The sequence below is a fragment of the Anas acuta genome, chromosome 4, assembly GCF_963932015.1.
Source record: "Anas acuta chromosome 4, bAnaAcu1.1, whole genome shotgun sequence".
NCBI lineage: Eukaryota > Metazoa > Chordata > Aves > Anseriformes > Anatidae > Anas > Anas acuta.
Genome location: NC_088982.1, coordinates 17746621 through 17765825, shown reverse-complemented (window position 1 = coordinate 17765825; position 19205 = coordinate 17746621). Strand labels below are relative to the sequence as shown.

At 35.7% G+C, this 19205-nt stretch overlaps 1 protein-coding gene across 4 annotated transcripts in view; it reads left to right on the top strand.

Annotated features, from left to right (window-relative positions):
- The window catches only part of KCNIP4 (potassium voltage-gated channel interacting protein 4), a 431453-nt gene that overhangs the window by 107633 nt on the left and 304615 nt on the right, over window positions 1–19205 (top strand). The gene's annotated exons all lie outside the window — the stretch shown is intronic.

The following is a 19205-nucleotide window of genomic DNA, read 5'->3' as shown; positions in this document are numbered from 1 at the left end:
ACTCATACTTCATTGATAAATTGCATTTATCACTATTTTGGGTTATACTGCTGTAGAAATCACTGTCAACCAGTACTTTATAAGGTACTTGTAACTTGTGTAAATCTAGTATAAACTAGCGTAGCTTTTCAGTAACCCCGAGTGTTTCGTAAAGTAGAATTTCCCTGTCTTTTTCTGTCTTATTCTTATTCTGTCATTGTTTCTTTTTTGTGTATTGTATCAATTCAGATTTCTTTGAAATGCTGACTTCTTGCTTCTGTGGGTTGCTATGGAAATTAAGTAATAGACGATGCAAGAAGAAAGCTGTATTAGAGATGAAGGCCAATACTCCTATTTCACAAAGTCATTCAAGCTTTTCCTTTCCTGTCTACCAAATGATGTGCTCTATTTTTCAGACTGATGTTTGCATTGCAAGCTTTCTAAGCTCACAATTCAAAACCATTTGCCATAGTTGTTTTGGATACTGGTTATAATGTTACTATTAAAAAAGTTGTTTCACTTATAATTAAGAAGCACATTTTGGAGGCCAAATTACTGGAAAGCCACTAGAGTGTACAAAGTACGTTACCTTAAAGGGAACAAGCCTTAATCAAGTCTTTTGCATTAGGGATTCAAGGCACTTTCACAGAACTCCTAGGAACTGAGAAAGTTCCCAGGATTTTCATTTACTTCTGTTACAGGTAAAGGTAGTATCTTACTGCTTTTACTATGATAATAGACCCTGCTGTGTTCAAATGATGTAACAAGTAAGATCAAAATGTAATGTGACACTAATTGAATCGTGAAGAGGTAGAGCTACACTGTTCAGATCTTGCATAGGTGCATCTACCACATCTGGTAATTTGCATCAACCACAACTGTTGCAATACTAGTTAACTCTTCCATCTTCAAAATCTAATGCATAATTCATTATGCTGATAATTAGATGATAATTAACAAAGATGAATGAGGAAGTATATTTGAAAGTGTTAGAAAACTATAGTTAATTTGTTGTATTGAACCTATTGCTTTTTCTATAATGAGTGTTTGTTCTGAAATGTAGAATCACTGTCAGAAACTAAAATATGTGCTTATTGAGATTTTCGCATGCAGGCACTCTGCTCTGCTTACATGACTCAAGTCACCAATTTATTTTCACACTGTAGATATCTAGTAAGGAGTACAGACAGTGGGGAACCCAATTTAACTTCCCTGTTGATAAGATTTGGCCCATGTTTTATCTTTCAGGTGTTCCTTTAAATTTATACTTAACACTAAGTTGGAACTACACATTGTTGAAAGTTCGTGCGCTAAATCTAATCCATACCTTTTTTCTGTATGGGTAAGCATAATGAATAGATAGGTAGCTCATCTTCATTAATATAAACCTGTACAAGCAGTGGTGTTGTGATCCTGTTATCTTCTAATAAGCGTGAAGAGAATTATTTTATTTAATAATAAATTTAAAAATAAATTTAATAATATTATTTAATTATTTTACAGCTTGTTACCATGGTTGAAAGCAAAATGCAGTGAGAAGAAAGTCTTTTAAACAAAGTTTTTCGCTTTCTGTAGTTTCTGCTATATATTAAGTTGATGTGATTCCACAACTGAAATAGACTCCCTCAAGTACTTGAAGACAGCATTCCTCAAATGTCACACCAAGCCCTACTCTATTGCCTGCTGCCTCTTGAGGCATGTTGGAAGTGCCTGTTCTTTGAAACATTGTCATAAAGAATTTTGTGCTGCAGTTGAAAACGTTTCAGTTTTCAAATGCATCGTGAATTTGTGTAATACAAATACTGAGATTAACCACTGAGAGAGAAATGGACCATAAATTACTCTGAAGTGGAAAAAACAATTTCAGAGCGATGGCCAGGAAGTTTTTCTTAACCATTTAAACTGATAAAATATGGGAATTAAAGAGATATTGGAAGCAAAAGTGTCATTGATTTCAGTGGTAGATTTCTAAGAATGTATCCTTTTTGGGTATGGTCATATTAAGTACCTGCCACAATGTAATCTAGGATTTTGAGGAAGGATTCATATTCTAGGCTATACACTTTTACAAAGAAAGAAAGAAAGAACAATTCTGGCTGTGATGTGCTCTCTCTCTCCAGCAACCTGAGATAATATTCTTCTAGAGTTATGCAGATAAAGCTATGGACTGATTGTGTGTGTGTGTTTTTTTTATCTATAGACTGATGCCATTCATGTAAAGTAATATTGATCATAGTCTTGAGATATTTTAGTTAAATCTGTTTGTGAATGTGATATATAGTTTCTGATAACACTTTCCCCAAGAAACTGATGTTTTACCAAAAGATCATCTTTGGCCTTCTATGTGCGCAAACAAGCAAATTAATGTTTTCTAGCTTACTGCCAGTAGGAAGATGCCCTCTGAGCATCTTTTCCCTGAAGGTGAGGCATGGTCTCATGACAAGTCCTGCTGTGTCTGTTGCAACTTACCTGCCTATCAGTGCCTAAAGTCCACCTCAGTTTGAGATGGTATTTTGAATCCTTCCCAAGGCTGCTAACTTTGCATAGATTCATTAGATATCTCCCTCCTTCCTGCACTCAGGAAATAAGGGGTTTGTAGCTGACAGCCTTCCCTGAAGAGAAATGAGATGTTTCCCCATGTTCAAGGAGAATGCCCCTACTTCCAAAATCCGGTATTAGAGATAAGTCCTCTCCACTTCTTTATCCATCTTACAGCTGAGCATGTGAACATCACAAAACCAGAAACAGACAGTGACAAGGAACCAAAGTCTTTGCTGTTGATTAGGGAATTAATCTGAGAGTACACCTGGGCTGTAAACTGCACTTCATGAAGTCATTCAATTAAGAGATCTGTAACCATTCTAAGAGAAAGTACCATCACCACATCACTTTTTGACATTCATCTTTGACAAAGACCATGTAAGAATAGGTACCAGCCACATGGAGATCCTGAATGCTTACCAGCTCTGAGTTATGGATAGATTGAATTATGCTAATGGAGATGCCTTCATGACCCATTTCAGAGAAAGGGAAATGCCAAGGCTGAATGCCCCACTGGGCAAACTTCCTGACTTGTTCCCTTTCCTACCCTATTCTACCACAACAACAAATCCATGAGGCAGTCTTTGTTTCATCATCAGTGCTGGTGTGGTGTGGATTCCATGGTTGTTATAGTATCCAGTTTCAGCTCAGCCTTAATTTTTAGGTATGCATGTTGTGGCTGTGTTGATTGATTCATTCTGAAAAATCAGGGTAATGGTTTGGGATTTTTACTCACAGGGTAAAACCTAGCAGATAATGGGATTTGATTTCAAGGGTCTGAATGTAAAACTCACACAATATATATCAGCTTTTTTAATTAAGCTATGAAAAGTTCAAAATGAATGCTTATAAAAATCTGAAGATTAATTAAAATATTTTATAAGAATGTAATAGACTAGTTAGTGACAGTTGCTAAGTGTTCCAGAATAACTTTTTTCCCTTTACAGTAAAAGGTTACGTAAAAAGAGAATGAGGAGACTGACTAGCTCTTTTATTTAATTATACTGTCTTTTTCCTCTTTTCAAGTTTTGTGCTTTGTGCTAAGGAAAAAACATTTTACATTTAGTCTATGAACAATTATCTTAAATATGGCAAGTGAGGATATTCCAACAATTAAGTAATTTTCTAAATCTCAGTAAAAGTTAGAGATGAAAAAGTATCATACTTCTAATGCAAAAAGATAGTTTCTCCTTTAATAAAGAACTGATCCCCAAATGAATTTAGTGTACCTTTATCTGTGTAGTCAATTCTCCTGCATAGCTTTATGAATGAGTGATGCTGAAAATTCAGAAGACTCAGTTTAAATAGATGTAGGCATCTGATTGCCTCTGAGATGGTCTGTTTGGATCTTAAAGTAGAATAACATTGAAGAAAGTATTCCTAAATTATTCAATTTAGTTAATTCTGCTATTATTTTCTAGTAGTTATTTTCATCCATGTTGTTTTAATTGTTTATTTTTTATTGTTTAATTTTTGGTTTTGTTAAGTTGCAAAAAAGTACTCAGTTTAGCCAAAAATCTGGAATTACTGTTTACTGATTAGTCAATATGAACACTCATAAGACATACTCTTTTAATAGGAAGATAGAATAATCTCACAAATTAGTAAAAAGAAATCTGTAAACGGTGGGTTTTCTTTATATATATATATATGTGTGTGTGTGTGTGTATATATATATATATATATGTATATAGCTGGCAATGGCTATGTAACAGCATCCCAAACAGCAGAGCGTGTGGTCTCCATACATGCTGTCAATTCTTATACATGCTGCTTAATTAGGTAAATTCAGAGGGCCTTAAATACTCAGACAGCAAAGGAGGATAAAAATCAGAGGACTGAAGCAGTTGCAGTCCCTGGGCATCTGCCTGTCTCTGACGAAAGCTGCTGCTAAGGTGAGCTGCTCATTTGTCAAATCCTGCCCAGCTTCAGGTTCCAGCCAGGCATATGCAGGTATGCAGCTGCTGCTTCTGCATTATGTTCTTATGCTGGCCATGATTAATGAACTGATCAGACACCTTTTGGGCCAGCGATGTCTGCCAGTTAGGTTGGCTGAGGCTGGGGAAGTTTAAAAGAAAAAGAAAAAAAAAAAAAGGCAACTGAATTTCTGAGCATGAAAATGAGAAGATGCTTCATGTCTTGAGCTGTGTTTTTGCTGCAATGCTTGGTGTGATACAATGTGGAAAAACAGACCCACGTGGCCCTGTAGAATTTATCCCCAAAACAATTTCCTTTAAGAGTTGCAGTTCTAAAGAGGATTTTTTTTTTCTATTGCTCTCTGATACACTTCTACTGAAAGTGATATGGTGAACTGAAATGAATTATCAAATGAAACTAGCTTGATGTGCACCTCATCTCAGATAGGATTTCTAGCAAGAGAACATTTTTCATCATGGTGGCTTCAGGTAAACTGTGAAAGACTGAGAACTGAATAAAAATAACAGGGTAGGAAAGTAAAGAATGGAATATGTGAAACATCTAGTGAATGGATTTTGTAATGAGGTAAAGGAAAAATGACAAGTTATTAAAATTCTGGTTTGGCTTTAATTTCATGCTTAACCATATTGATCGTATAACCTTCTGAAAGACCTGTACTGACTTCTGCATTTGCTTAGATTTATTAGCTTAGTACACAGCAAAATAAATGAATGAGAAACTACGCTCACTTGTTAAGGCCACCTCTGAGTCACAGGAATAATCTTCTGAAAGTGAAGATTAAAAGAAACTATGTAAGAAATGCAGCTATTCATGAGAAAGCATAAAAGGGAACACAATTCCCAGCAGTCCTTACAAAAGCAACAGAAGTGGAAAAACTACATTGCTGTATTGTGTGGGATTGTACAAAGTGAAGAAGTGGAAGTAAGCCATCATTTTTACACAAGCAAACAAGAAACGTGGTCCTTTTAAAGCAAGTTGTGCAGTTGGATCTCATTCAAAGTCATGGAGTCTGTGCTGAAATAACTTGATTGAAGCAAGGCCTGCAGTGGTACTAGATCTCTGGTCTATTAACCTACAGAGAGACAATACAATTAGGCAATAATAAAGAACAAGCTTTTCATCTCTTTAATAAAATCTATGCCTATTTGATACATTTTTTGCCTTCTGAGGTACTAGCACTAAATTCTTACAAACCAGAAGTGCCAGAAACTGTTGGTTAGATGGTGCCCATGCAAATGAACTTCACCTTTCCCGGCACTGTTCCACGGATGTCCATGCACCAACTCTGACATTCCTAAAGTTATCAAAGAGGTGCTTTTTTTTCAGGATTCTTAAATTTCTATCTCCCAAGCAAAGGAGATGGCAAATCAACAAATATTGAGAAACTAGAATAAAGCAGTAGACTAAGCAGCTATTCTCAGTTTGTGTCTGGATGTTAGTTCTGCCTCTAACACATGGCTTAGATGCATTTAAGGGTCATCTGTTTCGTGGATATCTTTGGATAGTTTTATGTTTTTTTAAGCTCAAAATCATAATACTACAGTACAATACTAAATGTGCCATGGTGACCTCACCCTGTGTGAAAACTGAGTAGAGGAACATCCCTCTAGGCATTGCACAGGAAGAGCCATGCACTTTTATGCTTAGACCTCTGCATGCATCCCTCTCTTTTCCATACCTTGCAGTGAAGATGGATGCACAGGTGCAGTGACTAATGACTCCAGTGCAAGACTGGCCAGCAAAAGGCCATCCTGCTTTTTGGCAGAGCACCGAGAGCCACAAGTGTGCTCTATCAGCCCTTCCCAAACTTCTTCCCACAGTGGCCTTTGCCATTTCTTCTGTCCTTTCCCAGGCAGGAGACATACTATGCTCGTCCCTTTTTCATTCTCATATGATATCAGGAGGTGATTTTAGTGCTGTGACTGCAAAGGTGTCTCTGCTCCGGGCTGAATTTGATTAAGTAGGCAAATGAGGCCTATCACACCGGGGGTGTTAATTGAGCTCTTGTACTGCTCTTGCAGTGGAGTGGTCACCAGCCTGTTCCCTGCAGGGACATGTAGCTGTGAGTGTGGAGCACACAGTGGCACATCAGAAGTATTTTGTTAAAGAATGACTTTAGCACTCAGGAGTAGGCTACTGAATGAATAACCCTGAGACAACCTTGTTCTCTCCCTGTATTTATAAAATCTTGCTAAAAAGCAGCAGTGCACAGAAAAGACAGCAGAAGAATTTTCTATGGATTATTTTTTCCATAGCACTTCAAACTGTTTTGAATCAAACTTTTACTTTGTTCTATTTGAGAGGAATATATGTCACTCAAGGATATATTATATGACCCCCCTAAAAAGTATTTCTGTATTTCTTTTCATTGCTTGTGTTCACAGAAAATGTTAAGTGATTCTTTCATACTGAAAAGACTTTCAAATAGTGATGCACCAATGTATGTCCAGTGTAATAAATTTTCATTTCTCAGATATTTTATTGTAGCTCAATGAGAGGGTTGTTCTTTAATAAATAATACAAGGTAGACTCCAAAGTGAATTTACAGCATTGTTTACTATGCATAAATCCATTTTTAAAAAGTACTGCTTAATTATTTTACAGTATGTAGTAAAGAAAACAGTGAAGAAACTTTAATGAGTTCTCAGCACCATTTCCCTACTGACATTTTAAAATTTTCTTCATCAGTTCTAATGTAACTACAGAATTTCTGCCATCTTTTTTTTTTTTCCTCTCATTTCATGGGATGAAATTTTGGAAGTATAGTGCCAAACTATAATGAAAGGATTTTACTCAGCATTAAAATTCAGAATTGAGAAATGGATCAATGAACCCAGCCAGAGATGAAGTAGTGGGTACAGGCAACTGTTGGAAAAAAATCTATAACAAGAGGACGAACAATGGTTTGCAAGCTTTATTTGAGGCTGCTTTGTTGTTAGGGGGCTAATAGGGAACTTTAACAACCAGGTAAGGTGAATTACCATTTTGAATGCAGGTTAATAACATTTCTTTAACATCTGTTGAAAAATGCATAAAATAAAATGAGAGATAGAATAAGTTAAAAGAAAGCATTAATCCAAAATACCAAAATCATAAGCAGCATGAAAAAGATCAGACAGATGAAAAAATGTTCCATTTTTTATGTAAATGGGGTCTAAAATAAAGTTATTTTAAAATGAGATTGTAGCTTATAGGTGTCACAAGAAAGCCGAACTCTGAGCATTCATGGGGAAATAATAGGTTTCGTTTGTTTCCAAATGCTTTTTTTTGTTATTTTGTGTTCCTGAAAATTCCTGTTCTGATACAAATGTACTGTTCCTCAATCTGATAAGGATTTTTTTTTCCCTGAAAAAATGATTTGAGTGCATCTCTGCCTTCTGCCTTAGAGGTAGTCTGAACCTCTGAACTCTGTTTATATATATATATATATATATATATATACACACACACACATATATAGGTGGAATGCTATGTGTATCACACTATATGTAGTCACCTAGAAAGTTCCAGTTTGCAAGGGTGAAATCTTTGTCATCTCATACTCAAGGACAAATGCCTTTTCAAAGAAACCAATCAAAATTTCATCTGAAGTTTGCCATTGTAATTTTATACTTCCTCAGTTTCCTGATTATCTTTGATAACTTTTGCCAGTGTAGGCTTGTCATTAGTCTTCCTCATAGAGAAATCACTTTTGTAGAAGGATATGATAGATGCAGTTACAAGGTTGGCATTTAATTAGGTTTCATACTTTTCATTGACTGAGATGCCTAAACGTAAACTACAAGACTGCAAAAACATTACTCTAGGGAAAAAAAAAATAAAACAAAAACACACAACCTTTTTCTTAAAGTCCTTTTGATAAATATATTAGCCACATTTTGCATGAGTCCTCATTATAATGTTGCTAGATTTTTGTTTTATAGCATGGTTGAGTACCTGAATTTTGTAAACATCTTTTTAATGTGATCCTAAAGAAATAAGGCCTCCTACAAGCTTTTTGTTTAGAAGTAGACTGTACTGTAAGAAGTGCTCTGAGACAAAAGACCAAGATGTATCAAACTTACCAGCAGTTAGCTTAAAAGAAGTCCTGCAAAATGCTAAGAAAGCCATAACTCATGAACTTGTGGTACATTGTGCTTTAGGCTGGAGCATATTATAAATATTTATTTTATTTACCAAAAAAACAGTCTAGCTGTGTACTTCACATATGCTGCAGCAATAGATGAACTTCAAGCATTTCTGTAGGAGATCACTCATATTTGAAGTAATGCAATTAATTAGAAAATATTTAATAATAAACCACTACTAATAATTCCTTTTGATAATTGTAAACTTTCCTTATTCAGAAAAAATTCTATATTGACTGCCTCCGCTTCCCTCAACATGCATACCTCTATCTTTTAAGCAGCATCTGCAAAACTCAGTGTTGTACAAAGCATTTCAACTTCAAATTTTATAATACTGAATATAGCAGATGGATTGGACATCACAGAATAATGAAGCAGTACTGAAAAATTTGTGTGGGTAGGAGAATATCTTGAAGTACAGGATCTAAAGGCAATACCCTAATCTTTAAACATATTCCTCTGAAAGCGTTTTGCTCAAATATCCCATATTTTTAGCACATTAACTCCATCATATAATAAATTTCAAAAAGCTTTTTTCCCCACAGATCCTACCAAAAAGTCTTGTTGGAAGTCTTAAGACTGCACTTTTGGACTGTGCGCTTAGTCACATGGTCTGAACTTTTGGGTAGACCTGTGCGGTGTCAAGAGTTGGACTTGATGATCCTTAAGGGTCCCTTCCAACTCAGGATATTCTATGATTTTTTTGTAGTGTGTTAACAGGAAGAGGACAGACAAAATTGAAGTTACCATGCTGTATGTCATTTCTATTAAATAGGTGTTTGAGTTTTTATTCTTTCATTCCAAATTTGAATCTTAATTATAATGAAGGATACAGTTCAGTTTCTCTTACAAATGATGCTTTGAAAGCATCCAATAGCCATCCTTAGTGATGTCTCTTTGGAAGTCCTGTGTTCTCTAACATCCTTGGAAGAATCCAAATTACTGGTGCAATTTTTTAAGATAACGTTAAAACTTTGGCTATATGTAGGATGCACTTGACATTACAAGTACTCTTAGAAGAACTCTCAGCAAGTTTCCAAATTATGCACAAAAGATATTAGGAAATGGCACCATCAAGATTTCCTTAGATGTGTGCGTTATGATACGTTTCTTAATTGTGTGTGTACTTCAAACCATTGTAACTAAGAGTACAGAAGCAATAAGGGGTAGAGTATACTAAGAGTAGGGAAAAAAAATCAGGAACTTTTGATGCTTGCTGTAATAAATACTACCTTTGAGTACACTAGCTGTTGTTTTTTTTTTTTATTATTATTATTATTTTATTTTTGTATATTTTCCAGGGACTCTGAGACTGTCTCTCCAATACAGTAAAATGGCAGATAAAATTCAATGTAGATTAACACAAATGGGTGCATGCTGGGCAGGGTGAGCTGGACATCTAAAAAGGTAGGGGATGAGATGACCATTATCTGCCAGGAATGAAACACTGGGGCTAATAAATCTGTGAAATTCTTTACTAAAGGGTGTTGTAAGTGCAAAAAGGTCTGCTTAAGTTCAAAGCGACAGGCTGGGCAAGCACTTAGCTACTCCCAAAGGATTTCTCTTCTAACTAGTAGCTGGGAAAGTACTGGGGGGAATACGCTATATACTTTTCCTGCATCTGTTCTCTGGGCGACTTAGTTCAGCAGTTATTGCTGAACACAAGATATTGTTCTAGATGGAGACTTAGTCTGAATGAGTGCAGCTATATTCTTATATTACTATGTCAAAACCATCAAAACAACCTTCTCTCCAATGAATAATGTCACTGCTTCAAAGGATGGTAGGGCAGTTTAACAGTCACAACCCCTAGTCACAACACCGACCATCTCTCTTGAGTCCCTTTTTCCAGTCCTCACAAGTTTCATACAGATAGTTTGCATGGAATTGAAAACCAAATGTGAAGTCAGCTGAAATGTCCAGAAAGTGTTGTTATAAGTGCCATTGTATGTGCTTTTAAAATATCTTTGGTTTGTTAAGCTTTGAATGAGGAATAGCCTTAAAATAAGTCCTAGGATGCAATACCCTTCTCTTTCTGTATTATGTTTGATTACTTATGTGTTTGGGGAAGGAAACAGAGAAGACTTTTTTTTGTTTGCTTTTTTTTTTTTTTTTTTTTTTTTTTAAATCATGCTTTGAAACTGAAAGGATTTCAAAGAAAACTAGTGACTTTTTCCAAAAGACAAACATTACTTCCCATTGTTAATTATGATTTTGAGACAACACATTGCTCTTTTGGGCTACACAAATAAGAAAATCTTTGGTAATGTAGCAATGATCTGCTAAGCTGTGTTATACATGTAAGGTATTTAGAAAAGTAAACTGCACTGCCTACAATTACTGTTAAATTTACACTTAAATACCACTTCTTTAACCAAAGTGCCACCTGGGTTTAACACACATTTTTCCCTGAAATGAAAATAATGCTTTTGCTTTGTAGTCATAATGTTGTCTGCAAATGAAAATATGAGTAGTTATATTTGAAGCCCTAACAGAAAAACCCAGGACTAGCCTAAATACTTCCCAACTCCCTCAGGAAATTGTACTCTTTAGCATCCTGAAAATGAATTGGAAATTTATTAATGGAAGAAAAGATGAGTAGGTAACAGCTAAAGGTGTTGCATCGGCAATGTCAGTAGATTATCATGCATATGAAGTTATTCAGTTGTAACAAAAAAAAGAAGTCACTATTTTTGGATCTGCCTCACAGTTTTATTTGTGGCTATTATATGAAAGATGCAAGTTAGGAAGAAAAATGAAAAGCTCTGATAATCTCATTGACCCAAATATGATGATATGTTTTTAGATGACTGTAATAAGCATACTCAATTTAACTTTTTGAATATACTGCCATTCATTCAACTAAATTATGATAACCACACATTCATACTTAAGAGTCTGCAAGGGCTATTTTGAATGTGAACCTGCATTCACAAAACATGTTTTCCCCATTTAATAGTTAATTATAGTTTTTCCACTCTGTAAGAACTAAGAGTTAAGTGATGGTCAGTTCAGTATGTAAAATAGACAATCTGGAAAATAGCAGTAGTAGGTTGACTTGGATCTGTGTGGGCACTCAAGTCTTGAACTGGTTATTCTGTGTGATTGGCACAGATGCAGTCAAGTAGAAACAGCAGAACTGATGAAAATTAATGCTGCTTTGTGTTCATGGAGAAAGCCAGCCTTATGCTATATTACAGTGGCAGTCACCTGTTCACGTGCACTAACATCACACAGCTCATCGTATACCACTGTTGTTTCTCTGCGTGGTGTCATGGTCTTTATGTGCTCTCAGGTATTTTCAGAGTATATATATATTTTAACATTTATTGTTTCTGTGTGTAGCCCCTTTTATTGAAATTCTACTGGCAGATTGTTATACGTCTCTCAATTTGTTTAGATATTGATTAAATACAATGAGACGCTTTGTGTGACACTAAGCTCTAAATTTCTCTTGTCTCTTCATAATGACAGCCTGTTGGGAAAGACAACACAGTTCATTTTCTCTCTTTCAATTCCAAAATTAAAATGCTTATTTTGAAGTAATTTAAAAATAAAAGAATAAACAAACAACAGCAACAGAAAAAAAGCATACCTGGAATTGTGTCCCTGAACTTTCCGCTGGAAAAGGTGTTTGAATTACATAATTTGATTCTCTAAGCAGTAAGATACTTTTTTTTAGATTCTGGTTCTTGACTACCACTTTAGATTTTTTTTTTTATTGAATTCTGTAATGCTCTGCAAATGTGTACGCTTTTACCTTTATATAAGAACTCTTCCACCAAATACTGGCAAGAAACTAAAGATCTTATTTTCCAAAACATATTCTTAAAGCTACAGCCGCTATTCTTAGAGACACTATTTTCCTGTTACTGCCCATCAGTATTTAACTCTGACATGTCAGTAATAATGTATTTGAAGTTCTATTCCAAATACTATTGATACCCTAATTATATAAATTAAGTTTTGTCATTACTGTGTCTCCAGAATACATTATCTGAAAAAAAAAATAAAAAAAGTTGTACAGTATTACTGGGGGAGGGGGATGTAAGGTGTCAAATAGGCTCTATAGCTTTTAAAAGTAGAATAATATGATTTTTCCTCTTGAACTCTTCATAGAGTGCCCATCTAAGCAATGTAACTAAATTTAAATATAAACTAAAGATGTCTGGGATAGGGAAAAAGTCTGTTTTCATCAGCAACCATACTTCATTAATTTAGGAAATTGAATAAAGCTGAGATGAGGCAATAAATTTTGTGTCTCCATTAGTCTGCTTTTTATTGGCAGATTTGTTATTCTTTAAATCACTTTTATGAGGCATGTGATCACAATCAAAATGCATTTAGCATTTGTGATGTGCAGACCCTTTTGCATACAACCATTGTAACCTTCAGTTAATTTCAGGAAAAATAAATGGCAGTGGATATTTGATTTTTGGTAATATTTGTAAAGGTCATCAGAACATAGATTCCTTAGTCAACTCTGAAAATTGGAATTGGGCTTTTAAGTTATTTACTCCTCAAAAGTTTGTCCTTATATTCTTTAGTCTAGTGGCTACATTTTGCTATGTTAGTCGGAGACTTCCTTAAAACTTTCTTAAAAGTCCCGGGTCGGGTTTTCCCCTTAGCTGAGTGCACTGGCATGAGGATTTAATGGGGGCTCTAGTGTGTCACACGGCACTGGTATGTTCTTATAGGTGCGTCCAGCTTGGTCGAGCCTCCTGGCCCTTCCCTGCCCAGGAATTGGCCCTACCAATGCAAATAAATTGGAGGTGAGTGAAAAATCGAGTGCTTTACTGATCAAGTACAGTAAGTACTAATGATGGTGTAGATTGTCTCGGCTTATGGAAAAGTTAGGACTTTTGCTTATATTAAAAACCTATATATTTATATTCAAAATATATAAATATATCATTTTTTTAAACAAGCTTTCTTCATGCTCGCTTACAATTTTTAAATCTGCTCATATTCAAGCATCATTTGTGATGTGCTTTAGCACATTTGTGCTTTGTACAGTGTTCTAGCCAGCCAATTCACTAGCAAGGATGTATGTGGAAACCATGATGGTAGAAACTGGAACTTTCAGTTGAGAATACTTATGAAATTAGTCAATTACTATAAATGTGAGTCTAATTATTACATTCATTTAGTCAAATACCCCCAAATATCATGTGTTTGTGTCCAGACTAAAAAAAGGTCAACACCAGTGATAAACTGCTCTTGAACTACTGTACTGCAACCTAACACAACTTTTGTAAACTTCTTCCAGGATCTGTTCAGGAAAGGAACAGTAACATAAGATAAATCTAATCATGTGGAGACTTCATTCAAATTAAGTAAAGCTGCTACATTTCAGAAGGATCAGAACAGTAGTGACCTCGCTTTAATTTAGCGTAATTCATTTTTCAAGGAAATTAAACCAAACAAAGTCTATTTTAATTCTGAATGAAAAGGTCTCAACGGAGATTGAATTCATTTTAACTATTCCACCTTACTGATTAATTAATATTTAACTTTCCTGAATAGCCTGTGTGCAAAGCTCCTCAGGAATCCTGAAAAGGCAGTGCATCTTAGTGAGGACAAGAAATTTTTGATTTTGTAACAGTTAGTAACTTTTAAATGCAAATGCTTTTTAAAATGCAAGCAATACAAATACAAAATATGACTTTAAGACAAACCTACCTAAAGTAAAACGGTTGCACTCACCCCCAGTGGGGTGAGGAGAGGAGATGGAGGGGGAAGAAGTGGCAGTACAATTGACGCTAGTACGTAAAAGTGTACGTATGTGCACAGGCACGGATACAGCTACATTATTGTGTACCAGGTTCATCATTGTCAAATCCATCCAGCTGCAAATCCATCCCAGTTTAGAGTTTGGAGCAAGAGGAGTAGTTAGGACATAGCACGGCATCATGTCTGCAGTCTTAGAGCTTTGTGAGAGTTGAGACAAAATGATGAGCCTGATAATTTTCTAAAATATAGTGTAGAAATATTTATTGCTTCAAAAACAGGCAGGTTTTTGAGTTCATGGAGTGACAGCTGTAATGACAGTCTAGGTTAGGGAAGACTGAAATGCTGACAGTTGTGTTTGGCACATCAGTTATCCTGGCTGCTGGTTTTGGAAATCTCATCATAGACAGTTAAGGCCCTCTCCTTCTCACTGCACACGGTGAGTGCCATGTGAGTGCCATCACATACCCACTGTCCATGTTCACGGTGCTCTGAATCTTTAATGCTGAGTGACAGATGTGAATGGAAACAGCAGGGCATTCCTGCCCCTGTGAAGAACTACCAGATGAAGTGCTTCAAGCTCCTTGAATAACCACTGTAGTCTATTGTGAGAAACTAATTGAATTGTATGTATTGCTTACAGGAAGTTCTGGGCTGATCTATTAAATTACTTACCTGTTGTCTGTACAGGATCATACTGTGTCAGTAATTGAAATGTCATCTGTTTGAGACAATGTAGGAATAAGGCCAGTTCTTTCGTGACTAGTCTGCTGAAATGTTTTTATTACTGTAGTCATGCCATATTGCAACAGATGTTCATCTTCACAAAGTAGAAAACTGGCCTCCAAAAAGGGACGGAATTCTCCTAAATATTCTTGACACTGTGGTTAGACAGTTTGATATGTGACTTTTTTCTTTTTTTCGAAGAATATGAATAATTTATTTCCTGTTGTTCCAAGTAGCATTCATCAGTGAGAAGGAAATTACCATGTAATAACAGAAAATAGTTTCTAGAATTTTTAGTGCTTGTATGTTACCTGTATACTTGAATGTGAGGAGGATACCTATTTAAAGCCTGACAGGGCAAAGGATAAGCAGCAGAAATGACATTACCACAGTGAATCAGCAGCATGAAATATAGACCATGAAGCACCTGTGGATCTGGGAGCTCTGAGATGTGCAATGCTGAGGCTTTTGCAAGGTCTAAAGCTAGGCCACAGAAAATCTGGGTTTGAAGGGAAAAGCCTTCAGACATGTATAGTTGTGTATAGAGGGCATGGAAAAGGTGGTGACTTCATCATTAATATATCCTGGAATATATCATTATTATATATCATTAATATGTCATTAACATATCTGGCTTCGTGTTTCTCTCTGTGTTATGTGTTGAAGCAATGTGCAGGATGTGCTGCACTTGCAGCCCCTTGCAGATTGGGCATGGTATAGGAGGCACTGCTAAAGGCCTAAGTTCAGAAGCTAATTAATGTTCAGCTTAGACTTAGTAAATTAGATATTTTACCTGTATCCATTTAAACTTATTTTGGCACCTTCCAGTGGTATAGGTTTGAGCTGGAAAAACTGATATTGTATATTAAGATTTAAAATTATTTCTCTTGATGTTCACACTTTTTTCAGGTAGTACAGATGCTTGTTTACATGCAGTTAAGTGCTTTGTCTTGTGCTGCTACTAAGTCCTTTTTACTCTAGAGACAATAGAATGTCTTGTACTTAAAATGTACACACTCTCTGTGTTTTAACAGTTTGGGATGCTTGTTCTTTAATTCTTTAACACTTTTGCAATCATTCTTAATGTTTTGCTGTGTGTTGTTTAAGTGCTGCTGAGCTAATATTTTCCTACAGGTATGTATTACAAGACTAAGTTTCCATTTTTCAGTGGTTATACTTCAGCTCAGCAGTGATCTCAGCACTCTGTGATGTAAGTTATAGTTGTTTTTCCTACCTGCCTAATGCTAAATTTGTCTATATTGGTTCATCTGACTGCTGTCTTTCAGCTTTTCATCACCCAGTCACTCAACTGCATGTCATATGTCAGCAGTTCTTGCACTCAGTCTTCACTTCAGTGGAAGACTGAATATCATGTACACATTTAGCCAGCTTCATCGTTCATATTCTTTTTCTGAATGCTTATGAATGTGCTAAATGTTGGGAGCTTCAGTACTGACCCTATAGAGACTCCTCCATCGTAACTTTCCTTTGCTATGATATCTGACCAGTTACTCCTACTCCATTTTATTTGTCCTTTTTTTTTTTTTTTTTTTAACTTATTTGTGATTCTGCTTGGTAAGCCATCTTTTCGTTCAGCTGTTACCTTATCAAGAGCTCCAGCTATGAGAGAGCAGTGAACCTAATACATAAGAGAGTAGTTGTCTCTGCAAAATGGCGATCCCAAATCAAGGGGTTGTACACATCCTGAAGGGAACTGAAGCCGTGAGAGCTGCCTCAAGAAACCAGAATTCTTATCTGCAGTCTGAGTTGTGCCACTCGTTTGCTTAAATTACTTTATGGTTTTTCATAATGGTTATTGCATTCTCTCTCTCTCTCTTTTTTTTTTTTTCCTTAAGAATTGTTTTCTACTGGAATAACAGTGTTATAATTGTTATAGAAATATGTTATATTAAAAAAAATAAATAAATAAACAGCAATTAAGACATTAGTAAGGCAGAAAGTGTCTATGAAAGATACTGTGAATTTCTTCCAAACACAGTGCGATCAACAAATAAATCCTAAAAATGCAATAATGTATTGCAAAGATAATTCAGTAGATGCTAGTGTCAATCATGAAGATCTGTCATTAGAAAATGAGGAGTAGCTCAGAGCTACTAGTGAAATTTTTGTTTCTCCACCAGTTTCTGGACTAGGACAAGTTATTTCAGCTTATGGGTAAAGAAACCGGGGCTTTGGTGCCTATACTCTGCTGAAGTCCAAGAAAACATTGATAAAACTGCTGCCTAACTGCCTGTGCTTCAGTATTCTACCAGAATGACTTCTGCTTCAGGACTGCAGAAGTAAGTAGCTTGGTATCTGTCTTATGATGTAGGATTAAAGAATCTGCATCGGGCTCCCAAAAAGTCCGGTCAAGAAGATGTCAAAGGCATACAGATGCATTAGTGCAGTAGCACATGCCTCAATACAAAGCAAAGTTACCAGGACAACTCTTGCTCAGTAGGGAGTGATAAGCTACTTTTAATGTAATTCTGTAGCAGTTACAGCATTTGCTTATCCCAGCCAGGGGCTGGGATACCTCTTCTCTGAAGGTCACCTTCCACGGAGTCTTGGTTTTGCTTTCCAGTTTGTTAACCGTCTGTTCTCTTAGGCAGCCAGTTGCACAGTATCCTGTCTCCTAGTGACACAGAAAACATATTGAGGCTACTAAAAATTCATCATGTGTAATTTGTCGTCGTGTGTTTTTTTTTCTCTCCTTACTTCCTCCCTAGGCTGAGAGCAGTAGCTGTTGGAAATTGAGTGCTTAAATTACATGGCAAACTATGATAAATTTCCAGGCACAGAACTATACCAACTGCTGAAGCAAACTACTCATTTTCATCTCAGTCTGTTGTAAAAATGCAATCAAACATCCTGAATCACAGATGGATGTTTATTACATTTAATTTGTTTCACTCTGTACTATGTATTATACAAACCAAAAACTGCTTAAAACACACACACACCTACACAGTTAGAAAGCACGTCCTAAAAGTGAATTTTCTTTTTAAAATTTTTTGTATAAGATGTTTTCAATGGGTTTCTTTTAAAATCCTATTTTGAACAATCCCACTTTATGGCATCATAATTTGAAAAATGAATTGCAAGAAAAGGAAGAAAGTGTGAAGAATTCTGCCCTTCCTGAAACTTTAACTGATCACCTGTGAAACTGATGAAACTAATGGTTATTTCTTAATTTATTTCTATTTCTCTAATTTTATTTTAGAGATAAAGGTTATCTACCTCTCACACTAATGTCTGTGAATGCTCCTTTGGTTTTCACTCTATCACAGATGTCCTTCATGTTGCAGTAAATTTTGTAATGCAGATTGGAGTCCCAGACATGAAAGATTATTTGGTGTGATGGGTACAGGGGAAAAGATTAGGTGGTATATGGGCCCTAGCTCAGGACCAGCATTTTGACATGTTATTTCCTATAAATTATCAGTATAAAGCTCCTGTAGGGAAAAGCAATTCCATCTGGAATTTTTTTACCAGCAAAAGCCTTATATTCCTTTGTTGTTGTTGTTGTTGTTTTTCTCTGCGTCCTTGTGAACATATGATTACGACCTGGGTTTCTGTTGTTGTATTTGTTTTCCCCACATCAAGCCATGGAGTGGCATCAAGATGACAGGTTGCTTTTGCTCTCAAATATCTAATTAGTAAGAACCAAGAAAGAGAAATATTTCTTAAAAAAAAATAGGCTCCCAAATGGATGTCAATTACTGATACACAAGGCATGTAAGCTGTCAAAACTGGTGATCATTCTTCTGTGTGATTTCTCCTATGATGCACAAGGGTTTGCTCCTAGAAACTTGGCTTCCTTATGGAATAGAAAAAAGTAGCTCAGTGGTAGAAAATGGTGAAACTTGTTTTTTTCTTTTTCTCCTCTTGGTCCCCTCCCCCTCCAGTTACAGCTAATTTTTCTAATTTTTCTGCCACTGTTAGGTATATCTCTTTTAGGGGAGGAAAAAAAAAAAAAAAAAAAAAAAAACTAGACTAGGAAAAAAATAGAAAAAAATGTATTTTAAGACATACTTAGAATATTGCATTAGAAATTTTCTTCAGCACTTTTTAGGGCATGCAATTTGTATATTTACTGATGAGATACCTCAGGCCTGGGATTTTCTTAATTATCTTTATGACTTCTCAAACTCTTTATTACGG